We start from the raw sequence: 18,497 nt of genomic DNA, 5'->3' as shown, positions 1-18,497 counted from the left end.
ACAATCTAAATGATCCTGTGCTCACCCTCTGGTAGCTTGGCACAGCGCAGGCAGGCTTTACTTAGAAGGCTATGTGAATAGTATTTGTGCAATAACTCTTACAGTAACACAGTAAAAACTCCACAAAAATTACAAACATCCAATATGTAGACATTGAGATATTCAATTTTGAAGAAATAGATGCAGTAAAGGACTTAGAAGCAGATAGAACTAAAAAGGTTACTTTAGTTCACGCCTGGACCAGGGCAAAGTCAAAGTTCAGACTGGACACGATGAAGTGCCGCTGGCTACAGGATCCATGCAGGCCCCGGTAACCAAAGTACCTTTCCTAGTCTCAAGCAGCAAGATGTGTCGATCTTCTCCATGCAGTGAGGGTGATGCGTCAGTTCCAAAGACGGGTGCCAGACTTGAGAGGCATCGAATGATGTGCCGCTCTTTGCTTTGCAGTCGAGAAGATGCGTCGATGTCACCAGGCTGCAATGGTGGTGATACATTGTCCAATGCTTCGATGCATTGATTTCTGCAGGCAAAACTCTGGTTCGAAGCACTACGCCGATGTTTCTCCCGCAACCGAGCCAGGTTGGTGCACCCGTTCTGCTATATGCAGACAGGAGATGCATCTAAATCCAAGTTGCCAGTATCTGGGCCACTTCCAGTGAGCCCAGAAGTGGAGACTTTAATTTCCCTGAACCGCAAGCCAACAAGCCCTTGGAGATAACTTGGAAGAAGTCAGTGCCTAGCTTTCCTTCAGCTGAGTCAGAGAGCAGCAGGCAGCAGAGCAACACACAGTATAGCAGGCCTTCCAGATCAGAAGTCAAATCCTGTGCGCATCAAAGCAGTTCTTCTGACAGAGGTTCAGGTGTAGGTCCAGAAGTGGCTGATTTGCTAGGGACAGAGACCCATTACCTATACCCAAATATGCTTTTGAAGTGGGGGACACTTCAAAGAATGATTTTGTAGTGCATCAGTATCCCTTTCAACACAGTCCTGTCTGCCAGGCTATCTGTTGGGGGTAATCAGTCCTTTCCCGTGGGCTTAGACCACAACCCTTTGAAGCGTAGGTGTTAGCCCCTTCCTCCCTTCCTGCCCTGGAAGGGCCCTCAGAATGAAGATGTATGTAGATTGGTACTCAGCCACACCAGGCCTTCCTGTGTTTGTCGCTCTTTAGGGGGTAATGCACAAAGTGTAACTGTCACTCAGCGCAAACATATATTGGAGACATGCTGCAAGAAACACAGAGCAGTGAGAGCAGAAAAAATGCCCACTTTCTAAAAGTCGCATTTCTAAAAGAGTAATGTTAAATCTGACTTTACCAGAAAAGAGGATTTACAATGACCCTTCCAAAGATATGAAACACGATGCAGCTACTCCACTCTAATCAGGAATTTCAGCTTATAGGTATTTTAAAGAATTTCCAATGTTAGCCTATAAGAGGAGTAGGTCTCACAGTAGTGAAAATGGATGTAGCTGTTTGTCACAACCAGTACATGTAAAACATAAAGTATATTTCCTACATTTTAGTAACACAGTAGCCTGCCCTTAGGACTACTTAGGGCCTACCTTAGGATTGACTTATGTAAACAAAAAAAGGAGTTTAGGGTTTGGCGAGGAATTTTAAATGACAATTCAAAGTGGCGGTAAACTGACACACATGCCCTGGAGTAGCAGGTTTGAAACATGGTTAGAAGGCTGCTTAGGTAGGTGGCACAAGATGTGCATCATGCCCACTATTAGGATTTAATGTACAGGACCTGGGCACATATATTGCACTTTACTAGGGGCTTATAAGTAAATTAAATATGCCAGTTGGGTATGAACCAATGCTACCATGTTTTGGGGAGAGAGCACATTTACTTTAGCACTGGTTAGCAGTGGTAAACCGTTCAGAGTCCTAAAGCCAGGGGAAACGAGTACAGAAAAATAGAGGGAGGCATGAAAAAAGTTTGAAGAAGACCACCATAAAGCTTTCAGGTCTAAAATGCGTGCATTAGTTTTAGTGCCGAATTGTTCCCCTGGTATTCGCCGCTGTACCTAAGTTCAGGGGTGGTACCTGGAGAGGCTGCCTTGGAAACCAGGTCCACTGGGCTGGACAAAGGGCAGCTTGAGGGCCCAATTAGCATTTTGGAGACCTCAACCTTAAGGCTGGGTCTCAGCTTGTCAGATAGCCCAGTGTCAATGTAGTGAACCCTGGAGCTAGCGAGAATAGAGAGGAGAACTGTCCCAGTACCTCGCAACAGTCCCTCTGTTGCTCTAGGGTCAGGGTAGGGAAGAAGTTGACCCCCTCCACTGACCCATCCTGCACTTTGGAAAAAAGGTCAGGGAGAGGGTCACTCTTCTCCTCCACTCCATCATCCTTTACCAGGATCATGGTAATCTCCGAACTTTCAAAGAGGGGTTTGAGGCAATTGACATGCAGGACCCATAAAGGGTTCCTGAAAGTCTTGAGGGCCACAAAGTAGGTGACAACCCCCTTGCACTCTTTTATCTCTTGCAGCCCAGTCCGCCAAACTTGTAGGGTCCTGGACTCCACTGGATCCATCACCCATATGCTATGGCGAGGCTGAAACTCGACCAGAGTGGTCTTCGCGTCCTACTATTGCTTCATAACCTCCTGCCTTGCTTCTGGAGTCTCCTTTGCTTTCTTCCAGAAGCTCTTCATTTGGGTGTAGAGGGCTAGCTTATATAGCTCACCACATTTTAAGGGGCTTTCTTGGGAGCTTGCTTAAGACCCTCCTTTACCAGGTTGATGCCCTCTCACAGGGTGTCCTTACAGAAGTTCAAAGGGGATGAATCTAACCCCCATCTGCAGTACCACCTTGTATGCAAACAACAAGAAGGACAGGAGGACGTCCTACTTCTATCTCAAGGGCTCTGGCAGATCATGCTTTTAAGGGTCTTGTTGAACCTCTCAATAAGCCCATTTGTTAGGGAATGATAGGGTGTGGAGAGTTTATCTGCTACTACACACTCGTCCCACATGGACTTCATGTGCGCATCCATTTAGTTGGTACAGCGGTCGAATACTACCTCCATGGGGAACCCCACACGGGTGGATATCCTCATCAGTGCCCTGGCCACTGCAGGTGCAGTTACTGTTCTCAGTAGTATATCCTCCTGGTACCCAGTGGCATGATCCACTGAGACCAGAATAAATCTGTTGCTCAGGGCTGCCTTTAGATCCAGAGGCTCAACAATGCTGATGCATACTCTCTCAAAGGGAGTGCCAACGACTGGATGGAGAACCGGGGAGCCTAACACTTCCCTGAGGATTTCCCACTGGCCCAGCAGGGTGAACGTGACCTGCAGAACACATCTGAGTCCTTGCTCCTTCTGGGTCAATAGAAGTGGGTGACAAGCTTGCCAAAGGTCTTGTGTCTTGTCCCAGATGACCTGTCAGGGTAACCTCATAAGCTAGCTCCAGTAGGAGGACCTGTAGTACTGGGGGACCACCAACACATGGGTTGCACAAGGCTCAGGAGCCTTAGACTCTCCATACAGGAGACCATTCTCCCAGTAGATCAGATGATCACCAAAGGTGTTGAGAGCTGACTGGGCCTCGGCCTGCAGTCACAGGCCCTCCAGAGTAGGGCACTCCTGCCACACTGCAGAATTCCTCCCTGGAAGGACCTGTTTCTTCTGCCAATTGGTGAGCTCTGGCAGGTTTCCCAGGGCGTCAATACCCACTCCCTACTTTCCAGGACATTGCCCTCAAGCTCAGCCTCCGTTTGGACCATGTAAATTTCAGGAGCAGGTTTCTGGTGCCCCTTGTCCTTCCTCTTATTGACAGCCATCTGGGCCATTCTTGCAGGCTACACACTCTCCTGATACCCCCTCAAGCGTCCATGGACCATGTGGTTAAATATACCCTTTCAGGTAGCTCCAATGTCTCCATCAACCTATGAGCTGCATACTTACCCCCTGTGCCATATCCTTATTCTCTTAGTTAACCCTCCTCTGTCAGCTACATCACAACTAACTTCCTCTGTCAATCTTTTAAGACTGCACAAACACGACAAGATGATGGACGGAGTGCTGAAACGTTTCGAACATTCACCCCCAGTTATGAGATCTGGGTCGAATCCCTCCTTCCTTAGCTCACTTCACCACCCCAGTTTGGACCCAGCCATATGAAAATCAGTCTTGACCCTGCTCCTCATGGGAACACTCAAGCCCGGACTGCAAGGCCAGATCCGCCCTGCACTAGAAAAAAGCATCCTTGGACCAGTTTCGGTGTATCACCACTCATCAGCTTTTTGAGCCTGTCATAAAAACACAATTTCTGCTAGGGGAAGAGACAGTGGTGGATGAGACACTAACACATGGAACAAAATCCCGGCTGCACTCTGGATGCACCTAATGAGCACAAGCTCAGGAAGTCTCCATGTTCTGCATTCTACTGTTGCCATTCTCATGCTCCATCAAGGACCACCTTTTATACTAACTATACTTTCCATTTCACCCCCCTCGAAACAATGCAGTGAATACTTTAGGAAGGTTTTCGAATATCCCCAAACAGCATATGGCATCATAAAGCGAATTAGATGACAACAAATTACATTGTTAGGTCTCGCCCTGGAACAGGGACGGAGACTTATAGTCGGCTGATGCCGGGGAATGAGGGACACAAAACTGGCACGATTTTTAGCAGTCGGATTTGGCTGCGCGAACGCGCACGTTCCGTCCTGCGCCGCCCTCCCAGCCTACTGCGCATGCGCCGCCCTCCCAGCCTACCGCGCATGCATGCATGCACACAGACACAGACACACACACACACACACGTCGCAGACAGACACTCGCTCACACACACACCCCCTCCCCCACAGTCACACACACGCACTCCAAGACACATACACACACGCACGCACACACATACACACACATACACAGGCCGCCCCCCCCCCCGCGCCTACATGCTCCTCTCCCTCCGCCCGCCCGCCGCTCAGCAACGCACTCACCGGCTTCCTCTCCTCAGCTGCAAGGCCCGGCAGCAGGACTCTTCTTCCCTCCTTCGGCACCGGGGCGCAGGGTAGGCTCCTGCCTGCTCCGGTGCTCCCTGCTCCCAACACGGCTCCAATCGCGGCTCTTCCGTGGGAGGCGGGGTAGGCTCCCGCCCTCCTACTTCCTGTTTCCGGTCGTCGCGCCGGCCTGCCTGACTTCCTGGTCGCAGGCCGGCAGAGTAACGAGGATGTTTTGCGGTATGTATTTATTTATTTAATTATGCATTTTTATATAGCGCAGACTTTACCCGAAGGCGGTATTTATTTATTTATGTATTTATGCATTTTTATATAGCGCGGACTTTACCCGAAGGCGGTATTTCTTTATTCATGTATTTATGCATTTTTATATAGCGCGGACTTTACCCGAAGGCGGTAATGCTTGCCTTAGCGTAATGGTGTTCCTTCTTAATTTATTGGTGGTGTCCCTGTTAGAATTATTCCCACTTTTAGTCTAGCAATGCTTGGCATGATGTTGGCATCTTTGGCATTATTGAGCCCATCCCTGGTATAATGGGACCACAACGTATTGTGGGCATTCTTGACCCAATTGTGCTTCTCTTCACCAGCAGTGATGGTCATCCCTGGCATGCGATGGGTGTTCATGGAATTGGATGTTGATATGTAGACATGTAAAGCCAGACTCTGTCCATGGGGCAGTAATATTCATGAGTACTTGATGACATGGAGATCAAAGATACAACTAAAACTGAAAAGCCATTATTTTGAGAGACTGTCATATTTGTTTTTGGGAATCAGAAATATTTATTAAAATGAAATGCTTGTAATAACAAGCCAATGCATGATTACCAGCTGTGATCGTGTTTTCAAAATGTTTGTAAAGTTGATATTAAAGTGATAATTCATGCTAATTTCTGTAGTCTTATTTACATCTTGTTTACAATTATACTATACTACTAATGTATGTTTACTAGCCATAACTGTACTGTTATATGTTACATTTTAATTACAGTGTTTGCCTTTTACAATCATTTTCTTACAAACTACCTCGTAAAACAAAAATATTTATGGCTAAAATATTTTGCACTGTTTGCACAATATATTTGTGATGTTTACACTTACCTATTTGAAATTAAAATGTACAAATGGACATTTAGTCAATTACCATTAAAAAGTTTAACTTTTTTGCTAAGATATTCTTGTAATCTTTTATGCAAACAAATTTAAATACTGCATAAATAATTTTAACAACAAATACTTTATATGTAGCTTTTTATGTACATAAGAAAACTATAGCATAAAGCAAAAAACATTGCCATTTACAATAATAATAGCTCAAACTTAAATAATGCGAGACCTATTGCATTGCAAATGCTTGTTTTTGCTTTGCTAGAACCAAGTCCCCACGCCTAACAAGTCTTTATTCCAGGGCTGCAACGCTCATTTTCTCTCTGCTCACGCATAAGAAATATTGAAGCAATATAAATGAATCAAATTCACCCGCAGAACAGATTATTTTAATTGGAGAATTTAAAGCTCCATTCTTTTTTTAGGCTGTCAGATATTAATGCATTGTTAAACTTTGCAGTATTGAAACCAGTTAATCAGTCAGAACCTGAATGTAAAATGAAAAATGGTCTTTCTTAGAAGCTACTGCTGCTGTATTTGTCAGGTGCAGCACGTCCCGGCTCAGAATATTTCAAGCTCGAGCTGCATACGGTGCTGCTAGCTCCTTATGTTACCACTTTCATCCGACCTAGAAAGAGTCTTCGCACCCGGCATCGACCGGACGGAGCCCGTGAGCCCCAGTACACGTGCCGACACCTTGGAGAGTGTGGGAGGGCCCTGTGGTTCACTGTAGGTGCGCAGCTGTGACTTCTGAGAGTAGGCAGGGACTCCCCAGCACACCTACATGTAGGGTGCAAGTGCCCGCTCTACAGAGGGGCATATTAACAACGGCCAGCGATAATCATCGCAGGCTATCTCTGGCATTTATCGCCCTGGTAGCGCGTTATTAACAACGCGTTACTCCAGGTCGATAAAAATACCAAAGATAGTGAGGATGTTGCAGCATCTCTATGTGATTGTCACCATACTCCAGGGCGATAAACATACCAGAGATCGTGAGGTTATCTCCCTTTTGCAGGGAACATCGCTGGTTTTCCAGCGATATTCCCTGCAAAAGGGCGATAACCTTGCTGATACGAACCACAGGGTCGTATCAGCATAATCCATCCTCTATGTTACGGATGGCTAAGTCAGGATTTTAGGAGACGTTAGATTTTGGCGAAAAAGGCAGTTTTTGCCAAAATCTAATGTGTGCTAAAATTGTGCGCTGCCTTGTAAATATCGTGATATTTACAAGGTAGTCCATCCGGTGTTCACCCAGTGACGCCCACTTTGCATCTCATTAGAGATGCAAAGGGATGCGTTGGGAAAAAGGGTGCTAACATGCGATTATGCATGTTATCACCCTCTTGTAAATAGGGCGCAGGTTTTATCTCCACTTTTTTGGCTTTTTAGGCCGAAAAAGTGGAGATAAAAGCCCTTGTAAATATGCCCCAGGGTCTCCCTGCATCACCTCCCAGAAGATGTCATTGTGGGTCTCTTTGTGCCACATCTGAGGTTGCATACTGCAGGATTGCCCCCAGCCTCCAAAGAGCCTTTTTGCATCTCCCTCAGTAAGGCAAGGCAGGCATACAGGCAAAGACACCCCCCTCATTTGCATGTTGTGCAAAACAGAATGCCACAATGACACTGCCAAAGCTTGAAATGTGCACCACATAATATAGCCCTAAAGATCGCCGTAGCGGGCTCTATCGGCCATTAAAGGCCTGCTCCAGTGTTAAAGCCTGAGCGTTCGGCAAGGGCCTTTAACAAGGGAGGAGGCCTTTCATGTCCAGTGGAGCCCACTACGGAGGAATCTAAGGCTATTAGGACATTCTGCCCCTAGAGGGCACAATGTTCTAATTTGTAAAACAAATGCCTCACAGAGCTTAAGGGGGTTGCAATCCCCTTGGACTCTGTGAGGCCTTTGTTCACAGCAACAGCTGTGAACAAACATTGGAATGTCGATGCCATTAGAAGCCCGGAGAACGCCACTATCTTCCGTGGAGCGCTCAATGTTCTGGTATACAGGGGTGCCAATGATGTTGTAGGTGTTTCTTAGGTGTACAAATGCAGGCAAATGTTTGCTGCAACCATAATGCATTTACATAATCCAGTCCCAGCTACTTATAGCGTGCTTCATGCCAATATCAACTTTTTTATTTACTGACAATCTGCTGCTCTTTTCCTTCTGTAGCACAGAGACTCGCCTGCCCAGTATGCCTCATATCTAGTCCAGCTTTTTCTCTTCTCCTTTTCTTCCTTATGCCTCTACCTGTAGACACTTCTCGGGAGAGAGCTCCCGTGCCCAGCATTATTCTGCAGCTCTGACTCTTTCCAATCCCCTGTACAGAACTACCCCTAGCCCGCTACAGTATGGGCAATATTAGTTCACTCCCACTTCAATTTCCTTTTCATTGTGGCATTTAAAGGCTTAAAAAAGAAACACACCTACAAGTATTAGAATGTAAATGAGTGGTACGTGTATAGCTTCCTAGGGGATCACTCAACTGTCTCTCTGTCCCCCACCTGCAGAACAGAGGCTTCCAAGAACTTCTGGGTCGCCCATGACAGGCATGATAAATAACACATCTATATCTATTTTTCCATTGCATTGTACTACCTTGTGTCTTGCATTTATTATATAAAAAGATCATATGCACCAGAAAACAGAGAGGAATCCAGGACAGTAGAGGTACTCGAAGCACCGCCCTACAAGCACACCACTACTGAAACATCTTCTGCAACCCTACAACACCTCTCTGGGTCTGCCTCATACACTGGCATCCAGAGGTCTTGCAAAGCACATCTATCCGGATCCTGAGGCTGAGATACCCACTGGACTCTCCCTGTGCACCCATTCTATTTGCAGGGCACCCTGGTGTCACAATATGAGACCTCCACAATGCTCCTACAATGCACCTCTATCTGACGTGTATCATAAGTGTACCAGTACTGACACGTCTGAATAGCTGTTATAAATTGCTTCTGTTCAGTGCAGCTGGTACTGGAGTACTGATCCACTGACTCAGATCAAAGCATTCAAGCAGGAATTGTAGCGTGTTGCTCTTTCTGGTAAGATAGTTTGAGGGACTGACAGCCCCTGCTGAAGCGACTTGCTCAATCTGCAGATTTAAGTTTTAAATCAAACTCCGATCCATGGCTTTCAGCTGAAGGAAGCCTCTCTCAACTCCAGTCTTACATCCACAGGAAAAGACCAGGTTGAAACTGGTCTACTAGAACTCCCCAGAGTAGTCAACAGCTTCCTCTGCCTCAGGATCGGCTGCAGGGTCCAGACAGATGAGGGGGTCCCACACGGGCAAGCAGAAGAAGTTTACAGTTCCAAGGGCCTCATTTATGAGGCCTTGCGTCAGTTTTGCGCTTCCGATGCGTCACTTTTTGTGACGCATCGGCGGCGTAAAACATGCCTCCTGTTGCGCACTATTTACAAAGTGACGCATCTAAGCAGATGCGTCACTTTGTAAACCCCTGCGCTACATTATACCTGCGTCAGGTATAATGTATGCAGAGGGGGCGTTCCCCCGCAAAAAGCCTCGTAATAGTGACACAGTGAAATCTATGAGATTTCACTGCATCACTTTTAGGACGCTGTTGCGTCAAAATCTTGCGCCTGCCTCACAGCAGGCGTAAGACTGACGCAAGCCCTTTCACATGGGGCTTTCCCCATGTGAAAGGATGCATTGCTGGAGTTGCGTCACTTTTGTGACACACTCCAGCAATGCGTCACTTTTGCGCTTACAGGTACGTCAGAAATACTGACGTATCTGTAACTTCTTGCGACATGATGCGTCATATTGTAAATATGACGTATCATTGGTGTCGCAAGGAGGGCGCAATGAAAAGTGACGCATCGCTGTTTTCACGCAGCGATGCGTCACTTTTCATAAATTAGGCCCCAAGTATTTACTGCTCACCTACACTCCATACCTGTACTCTCTGCAACTTTGCCAAAGCCCTGCACAAGTACAGTGTGTCGCCAGAGTCAGATTCATGGCAGCTTGGTTGACCTAGCAGGTCACAGCCACTGCAGGTCTAAAGTCCAGCTGTCCAGAACAAAGAATGCAGGCCTCACAGCAGCAGCGCATAGGATAAAGGTGGAGGGTCCCTTTCTATTACCACCGGGAATGTGGACAACATTCAATGTGGCTGGTGGAGGTTTAATATTTCCCAATCTATACTATTCGATTCCTCTCCAAAGTGCACACAAAGTAACACCTAAAAGAGAACCCAACTACTCTTCAATAGCTCTAACTGTATTGTGCTGAATTATACTCGAAGCCATATTACTTCAGTGATAATATAGCCTCCTATATTTGTATGCCTTACATAGCACACACGCTTCAATTGAAAATTGCATGGCTCCTCCGCATCATCATTAAAAGACAATCTTCTCAAATGTCAAATGCTCTTCCCACATTTCTGCAGGAATAGACAGTACGGGGGTAGAGGCAGGAATGTAATGAAGTGATGGCTTTCAGAACTGAGCTCACAAAAATGACGACTATCCTGCGATCGAGGCAAGCAGGGCTGGTAGCACACAAGGGTGTGAGAGAGCGCAAACTGATATAAATATATGAGTACATCACATTTACCTATAGAGAGCATAATTCATGAAGAGAAATGCCATGAGTGCTAATAGTATTTGAAATTATATTCTAAATGTATAGCTAATATAGAGATTTAAGTAGAAGTGGAATTAATACAGAAATGTGTGACATTATATGATTTTATTAGACGTGATTATTTTGAATCTATGTCGTGTAGCTGTTAACATATAAGATGGTCTGTGGTAAAACGCAGAACGTGGTAGGCCTCAGGGCCAGAGCTGGAGCTAAAAGGGAAGGTGTTTCTTTTCACGACACAGATTGTTTAACGTTTTTGGTCATTGCATTAATGGGCCATGATTTAGAGTAATGTTTTCCAAATAATAGAATAAGAGTTTTAGCATGCTTTAATTAAATGAAGAAATAGAATGCTATAATCATAATGTGAAATATTGTAGGCCTGAAATGTTTTAGCATTGATTTACACGTACATGTCTGGGCTGAGAAATGTTGCAGGTCTTTTTAGAAGTCTATGAGAGTTGGGTTCTTGGCGGCAGATATCTGTCTGCAACAGGAAAGGGGGGATCCAATTATAAGTGAATGAATAGAGGCCTGTTCAGTAGACGGCCCAGACATGGAGGAGGGTTCTGGAATGTTTAAGGGGTATCAGCGGGCCGGAGAAGAGACTGAGAAGCAAGGTCAACTCTAACGTCTGAGGCCCAATACAAAGCATCATGGAAAAAGCCTGAAGTTGCACCACGTGAGAGGCGTTTCGCAAGGGGCGTCTCAAATGTTGTTGACTATTTTGTATTAGGGACAGCACCCCTGGGTGGAGTTAGAGCAGAGACCTGAGGACCCTTTAGAGAGCGGATGGGTAGGCAGTGAGGGGTCATGACTGGAGAACTTTAGGTTTTCACCAAGAGACTTAGAGTGGGTGACTTCCCTTGGGGGTCATTCATTGCTGACACCTTTGTTAGGTTGGGATTTGGTTAAGTAGGGATACCATCTAGAACAGGGTAGGGACGCCTAACCTGTGTTTGTTTTCCTCCAACCTAAATGAAGGAGAGATATGCGTCTATGCTGATAGCTTTGCTATTTTTAGAACTTGTGTTAGTGATTTCTGTTGCTCGTCTGAGGGCTTTCCGAGAGCACATGTATGTAATTGGACCTGTGTATCTCGTGAATCTCATTCTGAGATGCTTGTATTTGCAGCTCATTATATCTTTACAATAAACTTTTGAAACCTAGAAGTTGTCCGTGATCTTTGAGAGTAGAGTCCTTTCTTGGGTGAACTAATTTGCAGATAGGTGTACTGTTTCCTTCCAAGACAGGCAATAAAGGTTCAGTCGACCAGATCGAGGTTTGGATCAATAGATATAAGGTATCGATCAAAATCTCGCCCTTTCAGTTGGTAGCTATAGAGGATGGTTGCCTTCTTGAGGACGGTGACCTAGGCCAGGTTAGCTTACCCCAAGGCCCCTAGAAATAGATGATCGGAAGAACAGCCCGCAGATGAAGATCCGGATGACGTGAGACAGAAAAAGCAGCAGTATCGGTTGAGAGTGAGTATAAAGGGTTATGCGTGTTAGATTGCGGTGTTTTTGTATTGTATCTATGTTGTAATGTCTGGCGGAGTTGAATGTTTGTAGAGTGACTGTGGAACAGGTTGTGAGCGCGCGCAACCGGTGGAAATCTTAAGTTCAAAGAGAGCTTAAGTGGTTCGGGTGTATCGGACACCCAGAGTAATTGTCAACTAGTGTGAAGGGGGTCATGAGGTACCATTGATCACCCGAGAGACCGAGATAGGGGGAACGTAAGAGTGAGTGCGTGAGTAACGGACGCTGGTCGGAAGTTACTGTGTGTGTAAGTAACCTATCAGAGAGACGATAGACATCTCGTCAGTTGTGTTGACAATTACAGATAGACTGTGGACGTACAGTCGAGAGAAGTGACCGCTTGGTCGGAAGTAGTCATTTTTCAGTGTATGAATGGGACGCATGCATAACCGGGAGACGAGTTGAGAAAGGAGGGGGGCTGCTGCGAAGCGGAGAAAAGAGACGTCAGGTGGTGTCGCGCAGTGATTGGCTGACAGGAGAAAGACCGCGCTGTGATAGGCCAGCTAGCGAACACGTCATACAGGGTCGCGACGTGATTGGCCAACAGGAGAAAGACCGCGCTGTGATAGGCCAAGCTAGCAAAGCCGCGACAGGATTGGTGGATTGTCATCAGGAAGTAAACAGAGTAGCGAGGCTGGATTTTGTGCGCATAATTATGAAGTGTTTTAAATGGTTGAAAGCGCTGTTTAAGAAAGAGAAGCGGGGATCGTATGAAGGGGAAGAAGCCCCGCCGGAGGGTACGCCAGCTCGTTACATGGCAGTAAATGTTGGGTTGCATACGATCCTTTGGATATCAGAGTGGAGTAAGATTACTGAAGGAAACGAGGAACTGACGTTCCCGAAGTACGGGACGTTCAGATTAGAGGTGTTACATCGATTGAAATCAGTCATGACCTCAAAGAGACCCTTGCCTAGACCAACCCAGTTTGAAGCCCTTGAAGCATGGCTTAGGGCAGCGCATGAAAGGAATATGAATAGACGGCAAGAAAGGGTGAAACGCTCGGTAAGGGCAGTACAGGATGCCAGGTGGGATGCGGATGCTAAAAGATGGAGAGTGCATAATTTGGAAATAAATAAACTGTACCCAGTGTTAGAGGCGCCAGTAAATAAAAGCCCCCTAGAAGAGGATGATGAGAGCGAAACAGAGGACAGCCTGATAAACAGATTACTGACAGACAGGCCACCCCCGTATAATAGAGCAGGGGGAGAGGTCGAGAATACTGAAGGAGAAAAGGGGGGCATTGCAGGAGAGCATAGACCGCTTCCCAGTTCACAGTGGGATCCTGAGCCAAAGAAAGAGTTGTTCCAGCCTAGTCAGGTGCAACAGGTGGTCGGTAGGTTTGTGGTACAAAGAGCGCCGGAAACGGAAAGCGCCACATCCTACCCATTACCAGATGCACTACAGGTACCTGTTACCATAGGTCCTATAATATCGATATATGACCAAGAGAGAGCAAAAGGGGAAGAACGGAAGCGGAAAGACAGAGAAAGAGCAGAGCAGGCAAGGAGGAACGATACCACTAATTCCCCAAGTCAGATGCCGATACCCAGAGAGTGGAGCACCCCGATGCACACAGCAGGGGACCCAGGAGGAGATCCTGGGGGCCCTAGATGGCCAATGGATCTGAGGGGATCTGGACGAAAGTCCTTTCAAGAACTAAATGAGTACATGAAGCAGTGGGATGAGGCAGTGAAGGCTCAAAAGTGCATCAATGCTGCAGAAGCAGAAAGGGAAAGTCAGGACAGCAGAGCACGAACTCACTGCGGGGCTGGGGAGAGTAGCCCGGAGTGGGACTGTAGAGGGAGTAGGGGAGTCACCCATTGGGCCCGGAGTGGAGGTAGAACAGACCTGGAGAACGGGGGCCCCGGGAATGGAGGGGTGGCGTGCCCAATACTCAGTGAAGGGGAGAGGAGAGCGCAAGAGTACAGGAACAGCTTTAAGTGTCCACACTGTGTGCCTGCCACCAGAGAACAGAATGGGAGTTGTGAGAGGTCGCACCATAGTCCCTGTGATGACAGAAATGAGCGCAGCCCAGGGAATATGGGGAACCAGGAAGGATCGTATCGGATACTGAGCGATACGAGGCAAAGGGAGAGTAGCGAACAGAGGGAAAATAACAGAGAGATGTGCGGTGAGAGGGGAGAAGAAGAGAGTGGGCAGAGAGAGAGTAGGGATAAAAGGCCCGTGTTCCATCACCTTCCAAGATTGGATGGCCGAGCATGGGACCTGGAGAGATGGGAGCAAGGGAGGCCACCCATTAATTCTCCTGAGCCCAAACGCAGAGCTCGAAGTTGGGATGGGAGGGAGACCAGTGAGCCTCCTTCAAAAGACATATTGCGAGCTGAGATAAAAGCCAAGAGACTTGATGTCTCCAGCTTAAGGTCAGATCTGGATGACATGGTAGATGGTACCCTGCCTTTAGAAAGAATGGAAATGTATGAACAGGATGAAATACTGTATATGGCAAAGGACATCACACGAAAGGCGAGAGCAGTCCATGAGAAGTTAGTCGAACTAGCAGGCAAATATATGGTGGACTTGTCAAGAACCAAAGCATTACAGGGTAACCACAGGCTACATTACTCAGATCGAGATCTAGATGAGAGGAGAACGATTGGGCTGAAAACACACATAAGGGAACTGATTACTGGAATAAGGACATGGAGGGCACTAGATAAATGGGAAGAGAGGTGGTCCAAGAAAGGGACCGGCAGAAGAAGCATGATTGGTATAACACCAGGACAGCAGGGAATAGAAGCTTACCCTTTGCGTGAAGTTGCCAATGGGAGCTATGTACATGTCCCTTGGAGTAGGGGAGATTTAGCTGCTTTTACCACATCTTTCCCCAAGTTACGAGAGAGCCCCGTGGAGTGGTACAAGCAAGTCGAGAGGTTTGTAAAGATCTCAAAGGTCCTATGGATAGATCTGAACACGCTGTTTGACATTGTAGTACCAGGAGATCTGTGGACAGCATGCAAGGTTAGCGCTGAGTGGCCCACAACGGAGCCAGAGAGAGATGCTAGGACTAATGGGCCGTCCGAGATCGTGATGGCAAAATTCGAGAGAGTGATGACTTGGCTGAAAGAAAAAGTGCCAATGCAAGACATAGATTGGGTCAGAATAGACCGAACAAGACAGGAACCCAAAGAGACAGTTCACGAATATTACGAGAGATTACTGAAGGCGTTTAAACAGTATAGCGGCTTGGATGTAATGGATCCAAAGGACATAGGGCAATTCGTGTCCAAGTTCGTCCTGGGACTGAGACCGGATATTAGTTTAATGATTCAGCAACACTCGATTTGTTGGCAAAGTAGACCCCTAGATGAAATACTGAGATATGCCAGGTACTGCTGTGATGAGGTAGACTCCAAGGCTAAGAAACTAAAAGAGAAGCTGATGGTGGTACAATTGCAGGCAGCAGGAAAGGGGGGACCGCAACAACAGCAGCAAGGGACAGGTACAGGAGGTAAGAAGCAGTACAGTCAGAACAAGGGTAATGAGGAGAGTACTACCTTTAGACCCAGAGTAGACATAGCTACCTTGAAGAAAACGACTAGGTGCCACCAGTGCAACGAGTTGGGGCATTGGAAACGCGAGTGCCCTTACAATGTGGAGATCGGAGAGCAAGAGATAGAGGAGGAAGAGGTTCAGAGCGCACCTATGAGAGGGGCGACGCCATACCAAGGAAAGGTGCTCAAAGGGGGGGGGGCTCCTCCCCGAGCCCAGTTCCCGCAACCTCCTCGAGTAGGGAGTATGGGTAAGACCTATAGACAAATGCCCCTGTTTGTGGAAGGTGAAGAATGCTATTATGTGGACCCATTAACCGGACAGAGAGTGGAAAGAGAAGACTGCACCCTCGGGGCAGCCTTAGAGGTAGATCAGAGGGGACCCTATGTGGAAGCAGAAGTAGCAGGGTGCCCTACGACATTTCTGGTGGACACAGGAGCCACTAGATCCACGATCAGATCAGCTGCAGTTCCAGACCTGCCCATGTCTGGAGAGACCATACAGGTGGTAGGGGTCGCAAACAGGAGAATAACCAGCCAATTGACAGAACCGGTACAGGTGAAAATAGGGAAGTACAGCGATGAGCACCAATTTGTGGTTTGCGATTCAAGCCCTGTGTGTCTGCTAGGAAGAGACCTGTTGTGCAAATTGAATTGTACTATATATTGTACACCCCAGGGAGTGGAGGTATTGACTAATGATGATGATGCAGATTTCAAAGTTGCAAACTCAAGAATATGTGTGGAGCTGTACCCTACTTTGACAGTAGACGAGCTTCCCTGGGATTTGAGAGAGACAGTGGCATCAGAGGTATGGGATTTCACTGGGGAAGAGATTGGATTAGTCAAAGGGGTGGACCCAGTGAAAATTGTAGTGAAACCGCATGCTGAGTTCCCAAGAACACCCCAGTATAAATTGACTCCAGAAACGATTGCAGGCATAAAACCCGTGATCGAGTCCATGATTAAACAGGGAATACTGAAAGAAATCGTGGGTAGTCCATGTAACTCCCCGATTATGGGTCTGCAGAAACCAAATGGGAAATTCCGGATAGTGCAGGACCTTCGAAAGATTAATAACATAGTCGTTTCATGTTGTCCAGTGGTACCGAATCCATCAGTGATACTGTTTCAGATTCCATTCCAAGCTGAGTGGTTCACTGTGATAGATCTTTGTCAGGCTTTCTTTTCGATCCCTTTGGACGAAGATAGCCATTTTCTTTTCGCATTTAAGCTGGAAAATCGCGTCCTAACATGGTGTCGTATCCCTCAGGGGTATACAGAGAGTCCATCGATCTTTAACCAGCTTCTGAAGAAAAATCTTGAAAGTCTAGTGCTGCCCCAGAAGTCAGTTCTGGTCCAGTACATAGACGACCTCCTTGTGGCGTCAGAAACAGAAGAAGCTTGCAGGGAAGATTCCATTGCTTTGTTAAATCACCTAGCTGCCAATGGGCACAAGGTGTCCCCGGGAAAATTGCAGTACTGCCTGACAGAAGTACAGTACTTGGGACACAGAATTGAGAAAGGCAAACGAAAAGTGTCACCAGATAGGATAGAGGCGATCATGAAAATGAATGCGCCTCAGACACAGAGAGAGGTCAGGATGTTCCTAGGGATGGTGGGTTATTGCCGACAGTGGATCGTGAACTTTTCACTGAAAGCAAAGCCCTTGCAAAAACTGACGCACAAAGAGGTGAGTGATCCGGTACCATGGGACAAAGACTGTTTGATGGCATTCTTACAGCTGAGAGAGGACCTGTGTCGTGCTCCGGCATTGGGAATGCCTGATTACAATAAACAATTCTTTCTTTACTGTTGTGAGAGAGAAGGTTGTGCGTTGTCTGTGTTGGTCCAAATCCATGGGAATGCCCGTAGACCAGTTGCTTATTTCTCGGCTACTTTAGACCCAGTAGCCGCAGCGTTGCCCGGATGTCTCAAATCCGTTGCTGCAACGGGTGTCAGCATTGAGAGATGTGAAAATATTGTTATGGGGCACCCGTTAGAGGTGTGCGTGCCACATTCTGTTGAACTGTTGATGACCAGGACCAAAACACAGCATCTGACCAATAGCAGGCTCACGCGCTATGAGCAAGTTATTCTTGCTGCAGAGAACGTGACCCTCAAGAGATGCTCTGTTTTGAACCCTGCTACCTTAATGCCACTTCCAAATGATATTGATGATGATGATGAATATACAGACCATGACTGTCTCGATGTGACTGAACTATGCACCAAACCCAGACCCGACATCGTAGATGAGCCACTGACCGACCCAGACGAAGTTTTCTTTGTCGATGGCTCATGTGTAAGAGACGAAGTTGGGCAGTTGAGAGCAGCTTATGCTGTTTGTACAATTGAAGGAGTTGTGGAAGCTGGGTGCCTGGAAGGAGTACACTCCGCTCAGGTAGCCGAGATTATTGCCCTAACACGTGCTTGCTTAGCAGGCAATCAAATTCGAGTCACCATCTACACCGACAGCCAATACGGGTTTGGGGTAGTTCATGATTACGGGCAGTTATGGTCTCAAAGAGGGTTCATGACTTCTTCAGGCTCTCCCATTCGCAATGGAGAGTTTGTGCGCTTGTTGTTAGAAGCATTGCAATGTCCAGCAAGTATCGCAGTTGTAAAGTGCATCGCACATACCAAAAATGAGGACTTTGTTTCAAAAGGCAATAGATATGCTGATGAAGTTGCGCGGTATTGCGCAGAACAAGGTTACTCTTTCACAGAGGTGGATGTGG

The 18,497-nt window shown here is 46.9% G+C and overlaps 1 protein-coding gene across 1 annotated transcript in view; it reads right to left on the bottom strand.

The window, feature by feature from the left end:
• The window catches only part of CALN1 (calneuron 1), a 1,178,007-nt gene that overhangs the window by 1,059,107 nt on the left and 100,403 nt on the right, over nucleotides 1-18,497 (bottom strand). The window lies entirely within an intron of this gene.

This window comes from Lissotriton helveticus, chromosome 3_1 (genome assembly GCF_964261635.1).
Source record: "Lissotriton helveticus chromosome 3_1, aLisHel1.1, whole genome shotgun sequence".
Taxonomy (NCBI): Eukaryota; Metazoa; Chordata; class Amphibia; order Caudata; family Salamandridae; genus Lissotriton; species Lissotriton helveticus.
This window is presented reverse-complemented; position numbering and strand designations above follow the sequence as displayed.